We start from the raw sequence: 21,025 nt of genomic DNA, 5'->3' as shown, positions 1-21,025 counted from the left end.
GTGTGTCTCGCCCACTGCTTTGTTCCCCCCAACCAACTTCAAAACTGAACTCTGCTTTGGTTTGGGGGGATTGTGCAAGGGACTGCCTGGGGGACATGGTGCTCCCCTCAAGGATGTGGTCTACTTGGGAGGAGTGGACAGGCAGAGAGTTTTATAAAGTGGGTCCTTTTCTGATGGGGTAAGCCCAGGGTACTCTAGGCGTGTGTGGGGATGAACATATGTAGTGGGGGAAATATGGGAGGGGAGGGAGAACAGTGAAGGCTTCCCAGGAGGACAGAAAGCCCAAAGACCAGGAAGGGCACATAGCAGCCTGGTGTGCGAGCATTCTAGGCAGGACGCGTTTCTGAGTCTCTGTGAAGGTCCAACTCCAGCTCTTGACTTCTGTTCACGAGACCACGCTGCCCCAAAAGGAAAAGTCCAGTGTTCTCAGGGCACCGCCCTGTGCCTGGGTGGACTTGCAGAATTCACTCTTCAGTACTGCCTCTTGCCAGCCAATGCAGGCAAAAATAAGTTTGTCCAAAAGTGTATGGAGTAGTTATGGATTCGAGTTGGAACATCAGGATGAATTCATGGCTAGCTTAACATGGATATGATGGGTATCTATGGAAATATTTACACGTGTGTATACATATACACATGGGTTAGGACATTCACACATATCTCATTGCTCCGTCGGCTACCAGGGCCTAGAAGCAGTGACACCCCAGCAGCAATGAGCACACCTCAAACCCATTTGTTGACTTCTAATACCATGCTCCAATAAAGCAAACCAGGCTGTCGTTCAGTTACCCAGTCATGTGACTCTTTGCAAAGAGTAGGACACGACTGGGCAACTGAACAACAACAATACCATGTTCCAATAAAGCAAACCAGGGCTCCTTAGGGAAACGGCGGCTCCTAGGCCTGGGGCAGGAAATATACAAGATGAACCTGGAGCACCTTGTAGTGCCAGAAAGTAAGGAAATGCACACAAACAAAAAGGCAAAACCAAATCCCCTTACAATGATGGGGGTATAGCAGAAGGACCCAGGAGCTAGCTGAAGAAATTACCAAAGGCCAAAGCTGATTAACATTGAGCAATAACATAAAGTCATATTGAATTAGAATCCACAATCTATTAAAACAAACAAACAAACCACCAGTCCATATTGATATAAATAAACAGGGGAGAAGAGAAAAATCTCCCGCGGAGAATTCCAGACAATTTTTGTAAATACTCCACCTCTGAGGTGAAGCAAAACGTCCCATTCCAAAGGTGTGACATACTTCTGAGCATGATGAGGAATTGGGGCGGGGGTGCATAATTTTACGGTGGATAAATCTAACAAACAGTACCATAGCCAGGTGATCAAGGTTACTTTACCCTTGTGGTCTTCCTCCCCAAACCCATCATCTCAGACTAATAATGAGAAAAACATCAGACAGATCCTAAGAGAGACAATCTATAAAATACCTGACCTGCACTCCCCAAAACTATCAAGGTCATCAAAACCAAGAAAAGTTTGAAAAAACCTTTTCAAAGGAGGAGCCTAAGGAACCATAATGGGTGTGTGCATGCTAAGTCGCTTGAGTCATATTTGACTCCTTGCGACCCTATGGATTTTAACCTGCCAGGCTCCTCTGTCCATGGGATTCTCCAAGCAAGAATACTGGGGTGGGATGCCATGCCCTCCTCCAGGGGATCTTCCCGACCCAGGGATTGAACCTGCATGTCATGTCTCCTGCATTGGCAAGGCGGGTTCTTTACCACTTTCCCAGCACCACCTGGGAAGCCCAAGGAAACAATAACTAAATGTAATATAGGATCCTGGATGGGATGCTGGAACAGAAAAAGGCCTTCAGGTAAAAATTAATGAAACCTAAACAAAGGTATGGTCTGTATAGACTGTCAGTTCAGTTCAGTTCAGTTGCTCAGTTATGTCTGACTCTTTGCGACCCCATGGACTGTAGCATGCCTGGCCTCCCTGACCATCACCAACTCCCGGAGTTTACTCAAACTCATGTATAGACTGTAGTTAAAAAAAATTTATCAGCCTGAAAAGGGAATTGGCAAGAAAATGAAATGTGTAAGCTGGGAGGGTCCGACTGGCCGGGGCAGCCGTCCAATCCTCTGCTTTCAATTAATGGCGAGGAGAATGAAGTTCAAAGACCCAAAGCAAACGGCCAATAAATTCCTCAGCACAGTGCCTGTGGGTGAGCATCTACAGTGACTTAGACGAGTCACAGACGATCATGTCATTTGGTCCTCAGAACAGGGAACTGAGGCTCAGAACCGCCTAAAGCCTTCATCCCAGCCCAGGGCTGGCAAGTGGCAAAGCAGAGCCCCAGGCTCCCATCTCCTTTACTGTTTTCTGTGCAGTGTCCCTCCCTCACCTCCACGACCCACCCCCACCCCATCCCCACCATGGCCAGTCACTTTCCCAAGTTCCTCCAGCTCCAGCAGGGGTAGGGCTGATACTCAGCGAAGAAGCCAGCTCAGAGAGGATGATGCTCAGATTGGTTTTCCTTTTTTTCCTCTTACTTCTATTTTCATGAAACTTTTCCTTAACCCAACATTTTTTTGTAAGTCTCCTTTCTGATTTCCTAGGCTTCCCTGGTGGCTCAGATGGTAAAGAATCTGCCTGCAATGTGAGAGACCTGGGTTCAATCCCTTGGAGGAGGGCATGGCAACCCACTCCAGTATTCCTGCTTGGAGAATCCCATGGACAGAGGAGCCTGGCGGGCAATAGTCCATGGGGTCGCAGAGTCAGACACAACTGAGCAACTAAGCACTTTTCATTCCCACAGGAATGAAGCCAGGTGTCTCTGCTTTTCAACAGCAGGAAAATGCCCCTCTGAGTCCTTGCGGCCAAACAATGTATGATGCTGGGACAGGTGGATCCCTTAGTCTTATGGTTGCCACCTTTGGAGGGCAAAAAAAATATCCACTGGATGCCTTGCATCCAAAATGGTACCCACTTCATAAAGGTACCCATTACAACTAGCTGCAGAAGAGAGAGATAAGACTGGGGGGAAAACGGCTAGGGACCAAAGAATGTGAATTTTCAGCAGACCAGGCAATAATACCAAGAGGAACAACAAGGGCCCAGAGCCTTGGCAGTTCAGGCTGAAAGCCACCGTGCACCCCAGAACCAGTTAGGGAGCTAGAGAGTTGTGTACCTTGTGGGGCTCTGTCATTCACTCCATTACAGACCAAGGATAAAACCTGCTGGACCTCAGACTCTGTTCAGTTCCACCAGGTATCCCTAGGTCCCATGGGAGCAGAAAATGATGGGTGAGTCCTGGAGAAAACCTGGAGCCCAAGCTGGGAGGTCCCGTGAGGGAGCAGGTGGTGTGAGGGGACATGGTCAGAGGCACGAAGAAACATACTGGGATGGAGTTACTGGTGATGTGTGGCACTTACATCAGTTTAGCTGAGAGTCTTCTCATTAGTAAAAGATTCTAAACATTAGCCTCAAGTTTAGAAAGGTAAAGAGCTTGAGACTGTGCAAAAGCACAAAGCATGAATATGCTGGTGTGTGCTTCGTATCCATCCCATGGGGAGATGCTCTCATTTGTTGTCTTCGGCATGTTAGTTAATCCCTATTTCCTTGTATGCTCTGAAGAGCAGGTGAGATAATACATGTAAAGTGCTGGGAACACTGTGGATAACACATCTGAGCTATTATTATTTTTACTATTATCACTGGTAGTATTAGTAGCAGTACCTTCATCATACCACACACACTACTCGCACTCCTTACTGGTGGACCTTATTGGTGGTGCCTAATAGGAGCTGTTAGAATAACTACTGCTTAGCACTTCAGAGGCAAACTGATTGACCAGTAGAATGTACAAACGACTAACGAAATGAACAGGTACCCTCTTCTATAATATGGGGAGAGCATCTTAAAAGGGAGGCAGCCCACTGGATCACAAAAAGCAAGACCAGGCGTCCAGAGCTGCCTCCACTTCCAGGAACCTGGTGCTATGACCACAGGATAGTTCAGTATATATACCTGATTATGTCTTAGCAAGGAAGAAGGGAGAAAACAAAGAATTCCGCCCAGCTCAGGGAAACCTTGAACATCAGGATACAGACAGAGCAGGATGAGAACTTGGTTTGGGCTCCTAGTTTTAAACACTAGGAGGTGGGAAGCTTCAAAGGCAACAGCCTCATCTCAACCCCAGAGACTGTGGAGTCAAGGCAATCAAGCCAGCCTGCAGCCTGTGACCTGAGGCGTGTATCCACCATGTGGCTTGGTCAGCCCAGACTGCCGTAACAAAACACCAGAGGCTTTGTGGCTCACACAACAGTTCTGGAGAAGTCCAAGATCAAGGGTCCGGCTGATTTGGTGTCTTGTAGCACTCTCACTCTGGCATGCAAACAGTGGCCTTCCTGCCCTGTCCTCATATGACAAAGACGGAGAGGAGGTCTTTGGTGTCTCTTTTTAAGACACTAATCCTATCAGAACAGGGCCCCACCCTGATGACCTTATTTAACCTTAATTACTCCCTCAATTTCAGTACAGCTGCACTCAAGGTTAGGGCTTCAGTCTATGAATCTGGGGTTTGGAGGGTACCTAAACATCCCATCCACAAGGCTGTGCAAACAGGGGTTTGAATACAGTGTTTCTCCCCAGGACATTTTTTACCTACTCTGCTGTCTCCCATAGATGAGTGCAAAGCCTGGCTCACATCAGGAAAGTGGAGGAGGGCAGGAAGACACGTGGAGGGCAGGAGGGCAGGATATATCGTGCCAGTCACCACAATAGGTGCTGGGGAGGTGGATTTGCCAAGACAGACACCACCCCAGGCAGAGCAGGAACACAGCCCCCTTATCATCAGGTCCCTTTCACCAAAAAAAAGGTACTATTTAGAGAAAGATCCTCTTCTTCAAAAGGAAAAGAGCTGGAAAAAGGGAAAAGAGAGACAGCAGAGAAAAGGAGGGGACGGGAGGAGAGGAAAGAGGATGGAAAGACAGATGGAGCAGTGAGAAGCAGCAAAGAGAAAGCCCAGACATGAATGCAGATCAGCTGGGGTTGGGTAGGGGGGTGGTGGGAGACGGTGGTGGGAGGGGAGCAGGTTCAGGGGCCTGGATTCAGAAGATCCATGCGCTTCTGTGAGACCCACCGTCAACTAGCAGGGCACTCCCAGCAGCACGACTGTTCTGAGTCTCCAATTCACTCATCTGTGAAATACAGGTGGCTCGTCTGCTCAGGCTGCTATACCAAGAGATCACAGTCGGGGTGGCTGAAAACAATGGAAATTGATTCCTCACAGTTCTGGAGGCTGGAAGTCCAAGGCCAAGGTGCAGCCCGCTCAGTTCCTGGTGCGGAAGACTGTCTTGTGGCTATGTCCGCCTAGCTCGGAGAGCAGAGAGAGACAGGACTCTCCCTTGTCCTGCCTCTTATAAGAGCATTAATCTCATTGTAAGGGCTCCACCCTTAGGACCCAGCCACCTCCCCAAAGCCCCACCTCCTGACACTATCACACTGGGGATTAGGGTTTGACATCTGAATTGGACGGGATGGATGGACATGAACGCACGGCCGAGAACAACGGGAATCCATAAAGCCAGCCTCCGTCTCCGGATTTCCTTCAGAGCAAGAATGGTGATTTTCATCTTTTATTGTGAGCACTCTGCTGGGTAGCGCACTGCAGGTTCTCAGAGAACAGTTATGGGATCGAAGAAAGAAAGAACTTCTATCAACTGTAAAGTCTTAAGCAAGCGGACCTTTTTTCCTCTCAGATCCCAGAGCAGACTGGGGAGCCCCTGAAGGAAGAGCACTCTCTGCCTGATATCTGACATTCTAACCCCAACTCAGTGTCCAAAAACGCGGGCAATCTAAGAGGACATTCCCCAAGCATGTCACACTGCCAAAAGCTGCGGACAAAGAGGGAGCAAGACCCGGAGTTTGTTCTCAAAACACTTATGACCCGGGGAGACAAGCTGATGTTCAAGGAAGTTGGATGCTGCTTCTGGAGACAGAAGGAAACCAAACCCATGGGGGAGATGATAAGACCTCCCTGACAGTCTTGGGGTTAAGACCCCATCTTCTAATGCAGGGGGTGAGGGTTTAATCACTGGTTGGGAAGCTAAGTGGGCTTCCCTGGTGGCTTAGACGGTAAAGAATCTGCCTGTAATGTGGGAGACCCAGGTTCGAACCCTTGGCTGGGAAGATCTCCTGGAGAAAGGCATGGCAACCCACTCTGGTATTCTTGCCTGGAGAATTCCATGAACAGAGGAGCCTGGTGGGCTACAGTCCACGGGGTCACAAAGAGCAACTGAGCAACTAACACTTTTTTGGTGTTAGTTGAGCTAAGATCTCACATGCCAAAAAACCCAAAATAGAAAACAGAAGCAACACTGCATAACAAATTCGATAAAGACTTTAAAAGTGGTCCACATTAAAAAGAAAAAAATTCTTATAAAAAAAGAACTGAAGGTTCCAAAGGCTGGCCTTTACTCAAATATTAATTATAATAATTATCACTCGTAATGATAACTGTGGTCAGTATTCAGCTCTGTGGCCAGCTGCTGGATAAACCGGAGTGAAAGAGACCCAGAAACGCTTTCGTTTTCGGGGGTGGCTTGGATCGCTGCCTCTGCAAAGCCCATCATAGGCAGCGCCGAGGAAGCTCAGCGTCTGCTGGTGCGACAGATGTTATCAGAAGAAACAAAATTAGGCACATTTTCCCCTAGACTTACGAATCCCTCCTCTGCATTTGCCCTCACGTTTTGACATTAATTGAACTCTGTCTTCACGACTAAAAATAAACACCAGGTCAAATGCAATGAGCCAAAAACCTCACTATGAAACCACAAGAAACAGCAATAGTAAAACAGGCCAGCAGCAGAGATGTTTTGAGAATGTTTCTGTTTCAAGGGGAGAGTTCCGAGTGGGTCAGAAGTTCTTTTGATACCGTGGACACTGAATAAAGGAAGCAATCTTGACATACGTACCCTACGGCTAAAGCCCAGGGCTGGCTGGAGTCCAAGGACAGGCAGGAAGGTGCCCTCGAATGCCCTCTCACCCATGGCCAGAGAGGGCTGGTTTGGGAGGATCCATCAGGAGCCAAGAGATGTTTCCAGAGGGAGGCGAGGGTGGGAGAGGAGTCCAAAAACGCATGGTCAGAGGGAAGAAGGCAACCCGTGCACAGGCACGAGGAGGGGCTGGGAGGAGACAGAATAACATGTCTGGGAGCCAAACAGATTAGGGAGGTGGGGGAGAAGCAAACAGCAAGGACACCTAACTGACCGTTTCCTCCGGCCAGATTCAGCAGCTGAGGCAAAAGAGCATGGAGAGCTGCAAAGGACTTGCCCTGGGTCACAGCGGGGCTGGAAAACGGAACTGGGGTAGAACCCAGGTTATTGGTACTTCTCTTCCATGGCAAGAACAGTGCAAAGAGCCCCACAGATGTGGAGGCCCTCGCTGGCGTGCAGCCCAGGTGAGCGGACTTCTAGGCAGGGAGGCGGGCAGACCAGCTCCCTGGAGGAGCAGCATCTTCAGAACACCTAGGACCGCAGGCACAAGCACAAAGCTTGGGCTCTTCTCAGAACCCTGAGAACAGAGCAGCCCTGCCCGGGGACGCCTTCAGGACCGCGCGTCTCGGATTCTCAGCAACCATTCCTGCTCTGTCTGCTCCCAGCAGCTGAATTCTAGGGAAATTCCTCTCCCATTACCCCCAGACAGACCTGCCAAGCCTTTCCTCCGTCAATAGAACAGTTCTTCCAGCTTTCAGATCATCCACCCCAGTGCCTGAACTCCCACCGGCCGGTTCCCTGGACGCGGGAACAGCGCACCCTGGCCCTGCAGGTGCTACATGGAGCGGGGAGGATGCTGGGCGAGGTGGCTGCGTGTCTGCTGACACTCTTGCTCCCTGAGCTGACGGCCTGGACTGGGAGCGTGGGCTTCTGAAACAAAGCTTTCAGGACTGGTTGTGTGCTCAAGGGCCCAGAAGAGGTGTGCAGCACTTTCACAGGAAGGCCTGTGAGCTGTACCTTCCTCAGCGGCCTTCTGACACCAGAATGAGCAATTAGATCTTGAAATAAAAGTGAACTGGGGGAGAGCTTCCCTGGCAGTCCAGTGGCTAAGACTCTATGCTCCCAAACACAGGGGCCCTGGGTTCGAGCCCTGGTCAGGGAACTATTAATAGATGCCACACGCTGCAACAGAGATCCCATGTGCCACAACCAAGACTCTGCGCAGCCAAATACAGTTTTAAAAACGCGAATGGGGGAGGTGAGTGCGCCGGGCTGCAGAGCGCCTGAAGGGGGAGAGGCTCCTCTAGCGCTCAGCAGCTCAGCTCCAGGTAGCTCTTATTCACACGCACCATCCGAGAGTCTCAAGAGGCAGCAAGCCTCCGGAATGAACAAGGGCCCCTCCCCAGGCCTCCCAGACGTCTGTGAATCTGTAGCGCGTGCATGCTCAGTGGCTCAATCGGGTCCAATTCTTTGAGACCCCACAGACTGTAGCCTGCCAGGCTCCTCTGTCCATGGGACTTTCCAGGCAGGAATACTGGAGTGGGTTGTGCCATTTCCTCCTCCAGGGGATCTTCCCAACCCAGGGATCGAACCCACATCTCTTGTTTCTCCTACACTGGCAGGTGGGTTCTTACCACTGAGCCAGGGCAGTGCCTTTGTGTGTCAGGGCTCCCACCTTAACCGAAGGGCAGAGCTTCATGTTTATCCCTACTGAGGGTCACAGGCTCCTCAACACCACAGGAGGTCAGAGTTCCAAACGCACTTTGAAGAGACGTGAGACACAGGAGGCAAGATAACAAGGGGAGTCCCTCAGCGCGACCCCAACAGGTTCCTCCCCAGTCCACTCTGTCACCCAACTCTCCACCCTTGCAGAGCTTCTCCATGTGTGGTGAGACTCACTTTTCCTTTTTCTGTCATGCTATTTATTCCTTACAGCACCTCGTTGAAGAAAAAAATGACAACGGACCTCACTCTTCGCTCTAAATCTTTAAAAGCTTTCTCCTTCTGGTTCCCACACCGGCTTTTCCTCTCTAAACCCTCCTCCTCGATAATTCATTCATTTGTTCTGTCAGCGTCCACCATGGGAGGCCCAAGCCTGGGGCGTCAGGATGTGTAAGGCAGTTTAAGCTCGCCAGTGACCGCAGGGACTCCCAGGGGGACGGGGAAGGGTGGGGAAATCACATGGCATCCTAAAGGCATGCCTTCAACTGCAGGCTCCAGTCCAGTGGAGGGAGAAATCGACTTTGCTCGGGGCAAGGGGCTATACACGCGTGACCAGCCCTTTCCCAGGCAGACTTGGTGGCAGGTGAAAGGCAGAGAGAGCCGCAGACCAAGGACTTGGAAACGCCTGGCAGGGCCTTGAAATGGTGTCATTAATGAATTGAAAACAAACCCAAGAAAGACCCTTCTTCCATTTTGGAGCATTTCCTCCTCCATGAAAGGCAGGAGGGTAAACTTTATCTCCCCATATCACTCAGCACCTACATCCTCCCGGGGCACTAATAGGATGCTGATTTTATAAATGAGGAAATCAAGGCTTGGGGAGGCTGAGCGAGGTGAGGAGCAAAACCAGGAAAACGAGGTTTGCCTGAAGGCATCAGTTTTAACCTCTTACCCTCGCCCCACAGGCAGCCTGAGACTTGGAAGCTGGCACAGGCAATTCAAGGAGGCAGGGAGAGAGGAAGAGATTACATCTGGATACCCACGAAGATCTGCTGACCTGATCACATAACCCCACCAAATGTACCCAGTCTCTCCCTGGTGCCGGCTCCATACACCTCAGCAGGGTGGCCCGAGCATCTTCACCTTTCGCCAGAAGGAAAAGTGTGGGGTATCCACCAGGAGACTGTGAACCCCTTTCCCAGCTGGGGACAGAGGGATTGCCCCCAGGCAATAGGTCCAGGTGAACAAACCCTGAGAACTGGGTTTTGTGTACCAGGGTGGGCTCACAGTAAGTGGTCAGAAACGACACCCCACGTTGTGTTGCAAGAGATCACCAATTCCAATGGCCATCATTGGTTCCAAAAGGCTCAGGAGGAGAGAATTTCTTACCTTGATTCTTTAAATCCCATGACATTCTAGCTTTAGTTCAGAGAAGAAGAGTTTTCAAATCCTTTTGGATTACTGAATGGATATGTACTTTTTCTCAGATTAAAGGCACCAAAATCCCAGGTGTAACAAGATTCTAGAAATAAACAAGAAAAGGGAACTATCAGTGCCAATGCTCACACAAATGAATTTGGTAATGAGATATTTCATTCATTGAAAGAAATAAGAAGTGCATCTTTACTATGTGCTAAATGAGAAGCATCAGAAGAGCAGGCATTTACTGAGTAGCTACTACGTGCCAAGGTGTCCCTGGTGGCTCAGTGGCAAAGAATCTGTCTGCCAATGAAGGAGATGCAGGTTTAGTCCCTGGGTCAGGAAGATCCCCTGGAGGAGGAAATGGCAACCCACTCCAGTATTCTTGCCTGGAGAATCTCATGGACAGAGGAGTCTGACAAGCTACCTGGGGTCTCAAAGAGTCAGACTCCACTTAGTGAATAAAACAACAGCAATTATGTGCCAAGCACTGTGTTGGACATTTGGATGCTGAAGCCATTTGATCCTATGAGATTGGTCTTGGTAGCGGCAGTTTCAGAAGTCACATAAACACCCAAGTCACAGTCAGGTTAGGTTTTCCTGACTCCCAAGCCTCCATCTGCCGATCGCAGTCCCATTCCTTCCCTGCTTAAGCTTTTTCATTCATCTGATTCCAGGAATTCTGGGCAAAAGGGAAGGAGAAACATAACCAACAATTTCATTCTGAGAACGGCCAGTCCCTGGAAGCCCAACCCATTCCACGGATGGTGGGGAGTCTGTGAACCACGGAACTATATCAGATTAACCTGGCTGCAGCTTTATCTGCGCCCCACACTGTTGTGTAGTCACATGTGATCAGTGGACACGGTGCATTACTCAGGGAACCAGAACCGCAGCCTGGCCAGAGATTCTTATCCTAACTGCTGATGGAGGTGGCTTACAAGAAGAGGCCAAAAGTGTGGCGCAGGGTGAGGGACAACTCACAATCAGGGGCTGCCCCTAGTTTACCAGCTCTGAGAGGACCTCCTAAGTTCCTTGGAATCAGGGCTGAATGCCCAGGTAGGGGGAGGCGGGCACAGACATGGACCCTGTCCTCTCCTTCAAAGGTGCGGCACCCACCGTCACATTGACAACGGGGTGATCCTTTCCCCTTCCAGACCTCCTTCCTGTCCTGCCCCTATAAAAACTCCCAACATCCTGGCAGCCAGATTATCAAGGAGACGGGGCTCAGCGAGCCCACACTCAGGAGAAAGAAGGCTGACAAATTCTGAAGGGGAATCTGGAGTCTGGAAAGCCAGAGCAGCTCAGGACACTGCTGTCCCAGCCGAGAGAGGAGGCCAGGTGGCTTGGATGCCCCACCATCAAGTCCCTCTCTCTCCTCCATGAAACCTGGGACCCAGGTTGCCTCTCTGAGGCCCACCAGTTGTCACACACCTCCTCTGGATGTGTTAGCATCGCAGACCAACCTGCGACAGCTCTGCAAGCCCCAGAGCGTTCCTGTCTCCCCCCATCAAGTGCCAGTTTAATCCATCTCAGTCCCAGTTTCCAGCAGGAGAGGGCTAATCGCCCCCTCCCTCAGAGAGGCCCCCTTGACTAGCCATGCACCCAGAAAGATGCCTTCTCAGCACATCCACGCTGAGCCGTGGGCAGCCTCCCACGCTGCTCCGGCATTTTGACCAGGAAAGCACTTTTTGCCTCATTGTCAAAATGCATTCACTTCATTACCCACAAAAGGCAGCAGCCCGGCTTCCTGGTTGACTGTGGGCTCTTGTCAGCGTGCCTGGATTGACACCCCACTTCTACGCCTGAAAAAGTCCTGTGAGGAGCCTGAGCGAGTGACCAGTTCTCCGAGCCTCAGTTTCTCATCCTCGAGGTTTGTTCTTCATGTTAAGTGAGAATCTTTGCAGAACTCAGCACCTGGCCTGGCACGTTATGCACATTAGGAACCTGAGAAACATCAGTTATCGTTACTACCGAACTTAAGCCAATGCCTGGGCCCTAACTTCTCAGTCTCCTCCCAATAAGAAGGGAAAATAAGGTCTCCTCTCTTCCTATCTCACCACCGTGACTTGCTCAGTGTGGAGGCTCAGGGAATAAGTGAAGCCAAGGCAAACAATGAGAAAAGCTGAGGTTTGGAGTCAAAGCCACTCATCTTCAGACCTGGCTGTGACTCTCGGGTCTCAGTTTCTTCATCTATGAAATGGAACGGATTATGACACTTATCCCATCTCCCCATTATGCTGCCAGGATTAAACGAGAGTTCATGCAAAGGGGCTCTGGAAAACCCCAATATTAAGGATGTAATTCATGTAATTCATCATAATGGTGCCGTTTACAAGCACACTTGGTAAGGGACCCTTTGCTAAGGAATATTCCCCCAGACCTCACTGAGCACTTACCAGGACCCCAGGAGGTCTGGCCACAGGTACAACCATCATCCCCACTTTACAGATGTGGAAACTAAAGCTCAGCTAAGAAGGCTGCCCGACACCACAGCAAATCTGCGGCTGAAGTGTCATTTCTGCGTGCTCCCCCAACCCCATCCTCGAAAGGAACCTGCGGGAACAAGAACATCAGCTCCTGCAGAAAAAGAACCTCGTTCTGAGGCAGCCAGACTGATTAATGTTTTTAATTAATGTTTTAAACCACACACACGGAGCAATGTTCTGTGGAAATGAAGGCACTAAAATTTCTAACTTTCTCCCCAAGAGTCAGCCCAGCCAGAGCACGGTAGGGCGGCAGCCTGGGTGGCCAGGGGCCAGAGTGGGAGGGTCACAACCTCAGCACCCAGAGCCAGCAGGCAGGGCTGTCACAGAGAGACAAGCCGTGGGGAGAGGAGACAGGCCTGGCCTGGGTGACAGCGCGTGCAGGGCCACTTCTCCCAGATCCGGCAAGCTCAGCGGAAGAGGGGGGGGGGGGGGGGTGGGGGAGAGGCCAGGAGCCGGGGTCTGAAGGGTGAGGGGGCTGCTGCTCTCGGACCCTCCTGCCTGACACTCTGTCTGGAGGACAGACATTCACTTGCACTGTGGCTCTTGGAGATGCTCTGCGATTGAGCCTGAACCAGGGGACCACAGGCTTCCGTGGGGATGCCGACAGTACTTCCCTGATGTCACCTGGGATGGAGGAACATCACTGCTGGGCCCAGCACTGGGCCCTGATGAATGGGGAGCCTGAGTGCCCGTGCCAGGCAGACCCGCTACCCCCCAAGGTCCCGAGGAAGTGAGAGACAGATGGGAGCCCAGACCCCAGCTCCTCAAGGGGGACCTCCCTTGTTCTGCATCACAGCTCCAGGGTGTCTACTCCTATCCACCGCCTGAAAAAAGGAACCATACGATCATCCCTTCTCCAACGAGAAGGCAAGGGGCACAGAGTGTGACATACAGCGCTGGATAATTAATCACTAGCTCCTCTGTGAGCAAGGCCACCTTGTCACCGGGCAGCCGGCCCCAGCCACCTGGAAGCTGCCTGGGCAGCAAGGTCACCTGGGCACAATGATGGCAGTCAGGACCAGCCCACCCCACAGGCAGAGCCCTGGGCTTCTTGGCAGGAGACAGGAAGCCGGCCATGAAGTGAGCAGCTGCGTGGGGACTCCTGACCTGGAAATCATCCTTGTAATTTTTCCTGCTGTTCTGAAATCACACTCAAGTAAAAGATGACCAAGAGCTGAGGAACAAGAAGGTGGGAACAGGCCTAAAGGTCTAGTACAGACCATTCGTGCAGGCCCAAAACACAAGGTTTTTCCACCAAAACCAGACGTAAAAGTGTTACGATTCACTGTATGGTGGTTTCGTTGCTCAGTCGTGTCCAGTTCCTTGTGATCCCATGGGCTATAGCCCAGCAGGCTCATCTGTCCATGAGATTCTCCAGGCAAGAACACTGGAGTGGGTTGCCATTCTCTTCTCCAGGGGTTCTTCCCCACCCAAGGATCGAACCCACATCTCCTGCATTGCAGGCAGGCTCTTTACCATCGGAGCCACCAGGGTACTACAAAGGAACCACCACCACTCCCGCCAAGAAAAAGAAAGACAGATGGGTGGCTACTTTTACTGCCATGCCCCAGGGCCAGGCTTGGAGGACCCACATCCTTGCCACCCAACAGTGAGCTGGGCTGGGGCGGCGAAGGGGGAGAGTGAGGAAGAAGGCAGAGGCAGCAGGGACCAGTGCGGCCAAGGCTGACTTTTGCAATATGCCAGGCAGCATTGCGAGAGTTGTCTGCACCTTGAGTCATCTGATCCCCAGAAGAACCCTTTGGGCAAATTCTACTGTTATTCCCCTTCCAGGAGTCATGTATGGATGTGAGAACTGGACCACAAAGAAGGCTGAGTGCCGAAGAAGCAATGCTTTCCAACTGTGGTGCTGGGGAAGAATCTTGAGAGTCCCTTGGACAGCAGGGAGATCAAATCAGTCAATCCTAAAGAAAATCAGTCCTGAATACTCATTGGAAGGACTGATGCTGAAGCTCCAATATTTTGGCCACCTGATGTGAAGAGCTGACTCATTGGAAAAGACCCTGATACTGGGAAAGACTGAGGACAGGAGAAGAAGGGGGCAAAAAATGATGAGATGGTTGGATGGCATTGTTGACTCAATGGACATGAGTTTGAGCAAACCCTAGGAGATAGTGAAGGACTGGGAAGCCTGGCATGCTGCAGTCCATGGGGTTGCAAAGAGTTGGACACGAGTGAGTGAGAGACTTGAGCAACAACAACATTCTCCTTCCTCACTGTGGGAAAATGAGGCTGGAAGGAGGCTCCTGTCCGGGTTTTAATCTGGAGCATGAGTGAGCTGGGATGAGCCCAGATTGCATCCATGGGATTTCCACAGGCAGGAAGGAGGCTGGCACTCCAGGCCAAGGAGCAGCCAGCACCGAGCCCATCTTGCCCCTGAAGCTGAGGTGCCAGCCCCCCACACCATGAGGTTGAGGTCCCAATGCAGCTACAAGGGGCCTGAGATCAGGCTCCCTGCCCTGTGTTCTCCCGCCAGGGCCACTCTATACTATATACACTTGATGCCCAACCCCTGTTTGGAGATGTGGTCACAGAAACACACCTTCCTTTTCAAGCAGCTTCAGCAACATCCAGATGCTCTCTGGGGGACCCAGGCAACTGGGGACATCAGTGTCATCAGTGAGGAGAAAAAAGGGTCTGGGGACAGGATGGGTAGGGGTCCTGATGGAAAACACTTTTATCCCTTCTGTGTTTTGTCCTGTGACTGGCTTATCTCTTCAAAAAGGTTTGCTTGATGTTGCTTTTAATATACAGGGAGAAAAAGAAATCGACCCAGTTCCGGTGAGAGTCTGCTCTGAGGATCAACCTTTCTGTGACTGCTTGACAATGCCATGGCCCCATACACAGCCGTCACTCACCACACATCCTCCTGTTTTCAGAGGTGCAGGGACCAGAATGATTAAAGACCCAGAAGGGGCAGCAGCATCCATTATATTTGAGGATGCTGAGATCTGGTTGCCAAGAGACCAGCCCATAGGTCCCTGGAACTGCAGGGCTGCTGTGAGAGCAAGGTGGGAACATCACCTGAACTAATCCCCTCCGGGTTCTCTAACTCCAGCGCCAGGAACTGGGCAGAGCCCTCAGCCAGGAGGTCTCTGAAGTTGCCCATTTTACAGCTCAAGAAACAAAGGCACAGGGTGCTTGAAACCATGCTCAAGACCTCTGCAAGGGGAGAGGCTGGTAGGGAGCATAGAAAGAGCTCCTAAGCCCTACACTTCCCCCAGGAAGGAGAGTGAGGACCCACCCTGTCCCAGGAAGAAAGGAACTGCAGTCAGAGATGCCTGGATTTCCAGGCAAGCTCCCCCAAAATGGTGCAAAAGTGTGGGGACAGATGGAATTGGAAAGCACCGCCCTGTGTGTTGATGAAAGCAGGTATCTGTGAAAATGCTTTGTAAACTGCAAAGTACCGTGCAAATCCTCCCATCAAAACAGAGGATGTGGTGGCAGCCGGGGGAGGAAGAGCCTTCTGGAGGGTCACCCTTTTCTGGGCTGCTTTCCCTGGAGCCCGACAGTGTTTTCCTTCCTAACCCTCCACCCCAAACTCGCTTTTTCATAGCTGCACTTGCATTCAACTTTCTCTCACCACCCCAAAGATGTAAAATTATTAAATCAACCCCAAGGTAAATAGTTTTCGATTCTCCAAACCCCTAAAACCTCCCTTCCTGCCACGGTACTTGGGTCTTGTCACCCAGAACATCAAAGCTATCGCTTTCGGTAACAGCCTCTCAGATCACTTGGTGACAACACGTGCAGATAAAAACCACCTGCCGTGGGCCAGGCTGGGGAGTGCATCTTGGTGCCCGTGGGGCAGAGAGTGGACTGTGAAGAAACCGCCAAATGCACCAGCCAGTGCTTTACAGGGAGTCAAACGCCTTGCCCCTCTCTCCAAGTCCACTAGGTGACCCTGTAAGTCCCTTCCCCAAGTGGGGCCTCTTGCAAAGGAAGGGGTTGGACCGCACAACCTCTAGGCCGCTTTCAGATCTAAAATTCACTGATTCCATCTCGCCCTCCTTGCTCAGAGTCTCAACTTCCTGAACTACAATGACAGCTGAAGCTGATTTACATATAGGAAAAAAAAAAAAAAGGCAACTACCCAGGGCTGTAGTTTTTGGTGACTCACAAAGAAGAAAATACATGTTTCCACTTAGCTTACAAGAGTGGTCCCTCCACTCTCCAATTACTCAAAAGTCACTGGGCCAATGGGACCCCTGGGGAAGTTCCAGGCTACTGGGAGTTCAAAGGACAGTGGACGCAAGCTGAGCAGGGAATTTCCCACGGCGGACAGGTGCCCCGACAGGTGGGCTGGATGGAGAGTCCCCTCTCTCCCTGAGAAAAACATCCCTTACCCATTCACTCTCCATCTCAAAAAGTCATCTCCTAGGGAGCCAAGGAAACACTGGGTCCAACACTGGGCCAGGGCCCACCTTCCAGGAAGTCACACCCCTAGACTGAATGTCACCTCTTCCAGGAAGCCTAGTTGAACCACCACCCACCCCAAACCCCCTAGATTATGAACTCCAAAAGCATGATAATAGTGCCTGGTATATAACAGATGCTCAAAAATTATTGCTAAAATAGTCAATACTTGCTGGATGATTTAATCATGCTTTATATAAAGTTTGAGCAATTCCAGCCCCCAAAATACCAGGTGCCAGCTGTGTGCTGGGTTGTTGCTGTTGCTGTTGTTCTGTCCATTAGTCGTGTCTGACTGTTTGTGACCCCATGAACTGCAGCGCGCCAGCTCCCCTGTTACTATCTCCCGGAGTTCGCTCAAATTCATATCTATTGAGTCAGTGATGCTATCTAACCATCTCATCCTCTGCCACCCTCTTCTCCTTTGGCCTTCAATCTTTTCCAGCATCAGGGTCTTTTCTAATGAGTTGGCTCTTCACACCAAGTTGCCAAAGTATTGGAGCTTCAGCTTTAGCCTCAGTTGTTCTAATGAATATTCAGGACTGATCTCCTTTAGATCAGTCCTAGACTGGTTGGATCTCCCTGCAGTCCAAGGGACTTCTCCAGCACCACAGTTCAAAAGCATCAGTTCTTCAGTTCTCAGCCTTCTTTATGGCCCAACTCTCACATCCATACATGACTACTGGAAAAACTATAGCTTTGACTATATGGACCTGCATCAGCAAAGTGATGTCTTCACTTTTTAATATGCTGTCTAGGTTTGTTATAGCTTTCTTTCCATGGAGTAAGCGTCTTTTAGTTTCATGGCTGCAGTCACCATCCACAGTGATTTTGGAGCCCAGGAAAATAAATTCGGTCACTGCTGGGTACCAGGAATAAAATGGTGAACAAAGCAGACATTGATCCATCCAGCCATCACCAAAGCAACTGCTGAACATGCTGGCAGAAGATGGCCTCATTTCTTGGTCCTCTTTGGAGACCATCTTGGCTGAAGACATTGCCTTGCTCAATGCCCCTCCCAAGGAAGCCCTCAAACAATGACTGACCAATCCTCATCTCGATTCTGGACAATTCTGAAAGGACATTCTAGCACCAGGGCTCCTAGCGGGGTGGCCTGGGGTCTTGGTTAGTCATTCTACCTGCTCAGCTTCTCCCTCTGCTCCATCTTGATTTCTTCTCCATCAGTTTCATAGCTGTTGATCCCAAAGGCACCCCGTAATAAACATCCCACCTCAGAGGATGAGATGGTTAGATTGCATCACCAACTCAATGAACATGAATCTTAGCAAACTCTGGGAGATAGTGAAGGACAGGGAAGCCTGGCGTGCCGCAGTCCATGGGGTCGCAAAGAGTCAGACACGATCTAGCGAATGAACAACAGTAAGAACAACATTAGCATCTGCTTCCCAGGAAACCCAACTACAGCAAGATGGTTCTCATGAGTGATGATCAGGCCCTGTGCCACCAGGATGAAGGCGTCAGGACCAGGCAAGTGAACAGACCATCTCTGGTGGGGAACAGCTTCCTTGGAGTGCTTATTGACAACGATGCCAAGGCCGAGCTCAGGGCTTCGACTGATAAAGGAGAGCTGTGAATCAGCAAACATCTGTAGTTGTTTTAATGTGTAATGAGTCCCAGATCCTTAAGGAAGAGACATACTCCTCATCTATGTTCTTTAGCACCTAAAACAGGAAAAGAGCTCCACTGACTGATTCAATGATGGCGGAATGGATCAATGGATATATAAACAGATATACTGGGTTGAAAAAGACAGTCACACTTAAGAAACTAGACAACAAATGAAAGATAATGACTTGGAATAAGTTAAATTATGTAATCTGTGTAAGCATTTACCATGGTCCTTGAGAAACATTCACATGATGAAAATGACAAGTAAGCCACTCACAGAGAACTCCCTAGAGAAGGTGACCTGTGATCAACAGCTTTAAAGAAGTGAGAGATTTAAGAAGGCATATGAAACTAGAGAAATGAGGCGCTAACATCAGCCAGTTGGGATCTGACTGCTCATCAGATACCCAGTACATAACCATTCTCTCACTAGACTGCTGGGACAGTCCAGGACATAAGGTAGGGGAAGGCTTCCATAACCATAGCATCCCCCAGCATGAATCTGAGCTGTGACTTCCAGTACCAGGGGGAGTAACACTGATGGAAGGTCCTGCACACTGCAGTTTGGAGACTTAATCCTACAGCCATAGGAAGCCATCAAGGTCATGAAACCGAGGTGTTTGCAACCAAAGCTTCACAACTGATGCTAGATCTCTTAAGTTCAGGTTGTAGGCAGTTGCCCGGGATACCTAGTAGATGGGGATCTGGGAGAGGCTCCATTCTGAGAAAACAGCCTCTGGGGAAGAATCAACACAGGAGAACCCCAGATGCCAGACTCAGTCCTCCTAGGAAATATACAGATCCCGGGGGTCACCTTCACCCAGGCACCCACCTCACCCAGCAAGAGTCCTCCTCTCTGAGGATGATGCTTGGGGAAACAGATCTCAGTGCTGAGGGAAATGGAATAAATGGGAGCCTGGTGTTTGTGCGAACAAGAGTAAGTGATGAAGACAATGTGGAAGGGACAAAGTTTATTTGGGAAAATTATGAAATGAGTGATATCCCAGAAGCTATCTGTTATGCAGTGCAGTATATTCTAGGAAACACAGATGACTTTGGCCCATGACTCATCCCTGAACTGGGAGCTCAAGCTTGGGGCCATCACAGGTGGAAGGCAGCGGAGACACACCTCCAGGGGATGCTGAGTGTCAGAGTGAAGGCACAGGTCACAGGGAGGCGGTAAAGCTCAAGTTCAGGCAGACGGCCCATCCTGTTCAGTGATCTGGGCTCTATCACTTTCTTCTTGCACAACCTGGGCTAAGAAAAACCCACTTCCCAGGTGGGAGTCCTGCTCCAGAGAAGGATAGGAGGTTTCTTTTCACCCTAGGATGCTCTAAGTCTAAACTGAAATTCCAATTCCCATACAATTATTCCCCCTAAGTTGAATGCAGGCTCTCCTACCAATGTAAGCCTTGCTCTTCATTAGGGACAACAAGGCTCTTTAATAGCCATCCTGGCGTCTCCCAACTGGCCTTAGCCATCCCAGGGAGGAAGGTTCCAGCTGGGGAGCCAGGCGAGGACACCAGGCACCAATGACAGACAGGCAGAGTTAAGCAGGGCTTGGAGGAGCCTCCCAGCCCCACAGGATGTGGCGAGGTGAAGAAGTAAGAAAATCAGAGAAAGCTATCTAGAAACGCAAACAGCACCACAAATAAAGCGACTTAACAGGAAACAGAGGGACTTTTCTTCATTTTTTTTTTTTTTAAAGCTAGGAAGCCCAAAAATAGTTGAAAGACTATGTTGCAAAGCTTTCCGAAGACAAATCTTGCCTTGTTCCGAAGACAAATCTAGGGGAACAAGTCTGATGTCTGAAGTCATGAAGACTACAGGGGCAAGTGCAGATTGCCAGCAGAACTCCACGACACACAGGAGGAGCTGGGGGTTTCAGCCCCAGCGTCCAAACCCAGAAGCCCGTGTGCTGATCAGCAGTTCACACAAAGGCTCAATTTTGAAGCTCACTCATTTTCAGTAAAGACTGAGTTGCAACTGGCTCAACTTGAAGGCGTTCACATGGAAAGTCATGAATTTGGCTGCAGGAGGAGCCAACATCAGCACTCCCCAAGAGAGTTGGTAAACAAGCAGATGAAAAAATAATTGGCCTCATTAAGGATAAAAAAGTATAAATGTAATGAGAGAACTGTTCTGCACCAATTGAATTATAATTTTTTTCAGCTAATAATACCTGGTGTTGATGAGGCTGTGGTGAATCGGGCAGGTCCACATATTGACGGGAAGAGCATCAAAAAACCTTATTTGAGAGTAATTTGGCAGTGCTCATCAAACTCATAAAACTGTGCCTTTTGACTCAATAATCCTTCTGCTGAGAATGTGTCCAAAGGATTTTCCAAGAAGAGAAGAGTTATAGGCACAAAGCATCTCAGAGCACCCTTAAGTATTACAGCAAACTCCTAGGAACCTTCATTTTTAA

At 50.1% G+C, this 21,025-nt stretch overlaps 1 long non-coding RNA gene across 3 annotated transcripts in view; it reads right to left on the bottom strand.

Moving 5' to 3' along the window:
• Window positions 1-21,025, bottom strand: part of LOC102402027 — a 183,905-nt gene that overhangs the window by 69,699 nt on the left and 93,181 nt on the right. For all 3 annotated transcript variants that reach the window (XR_006545050.2, XR_006640050.1, XR_006640051.1), the window contains one exon: window positions 10,019-10,151. This is a non-coding gene — a long non-coding RNA (uncharacterized LOC102402027). The remainder of the gene's footprint in view (window positions 1-10,018; window positions 10,152-21,025) is intronic.

Source organism: Bubalus bubalis, chromosome 15 (genome assembly GCF_019923935.1).
Source record: "Bubalus bubalis isolate 160015118507 breed Murrah chromosome 15, NDDB_SH_1, whole genome shotgun sequence".
In the NCBI taxonomy this organism is placed as follows: domain Eukaryota; kingdom Metazoa; phylum Chordata; class Mammalia; order Artiodactyla; family Bovidae; genus Bubalus; species Bubalus bubalis.
Note: the sequence above shows the minus strand (reverse complement) of the source record. Positions and strands in the feature narration are given on the sequence as shown.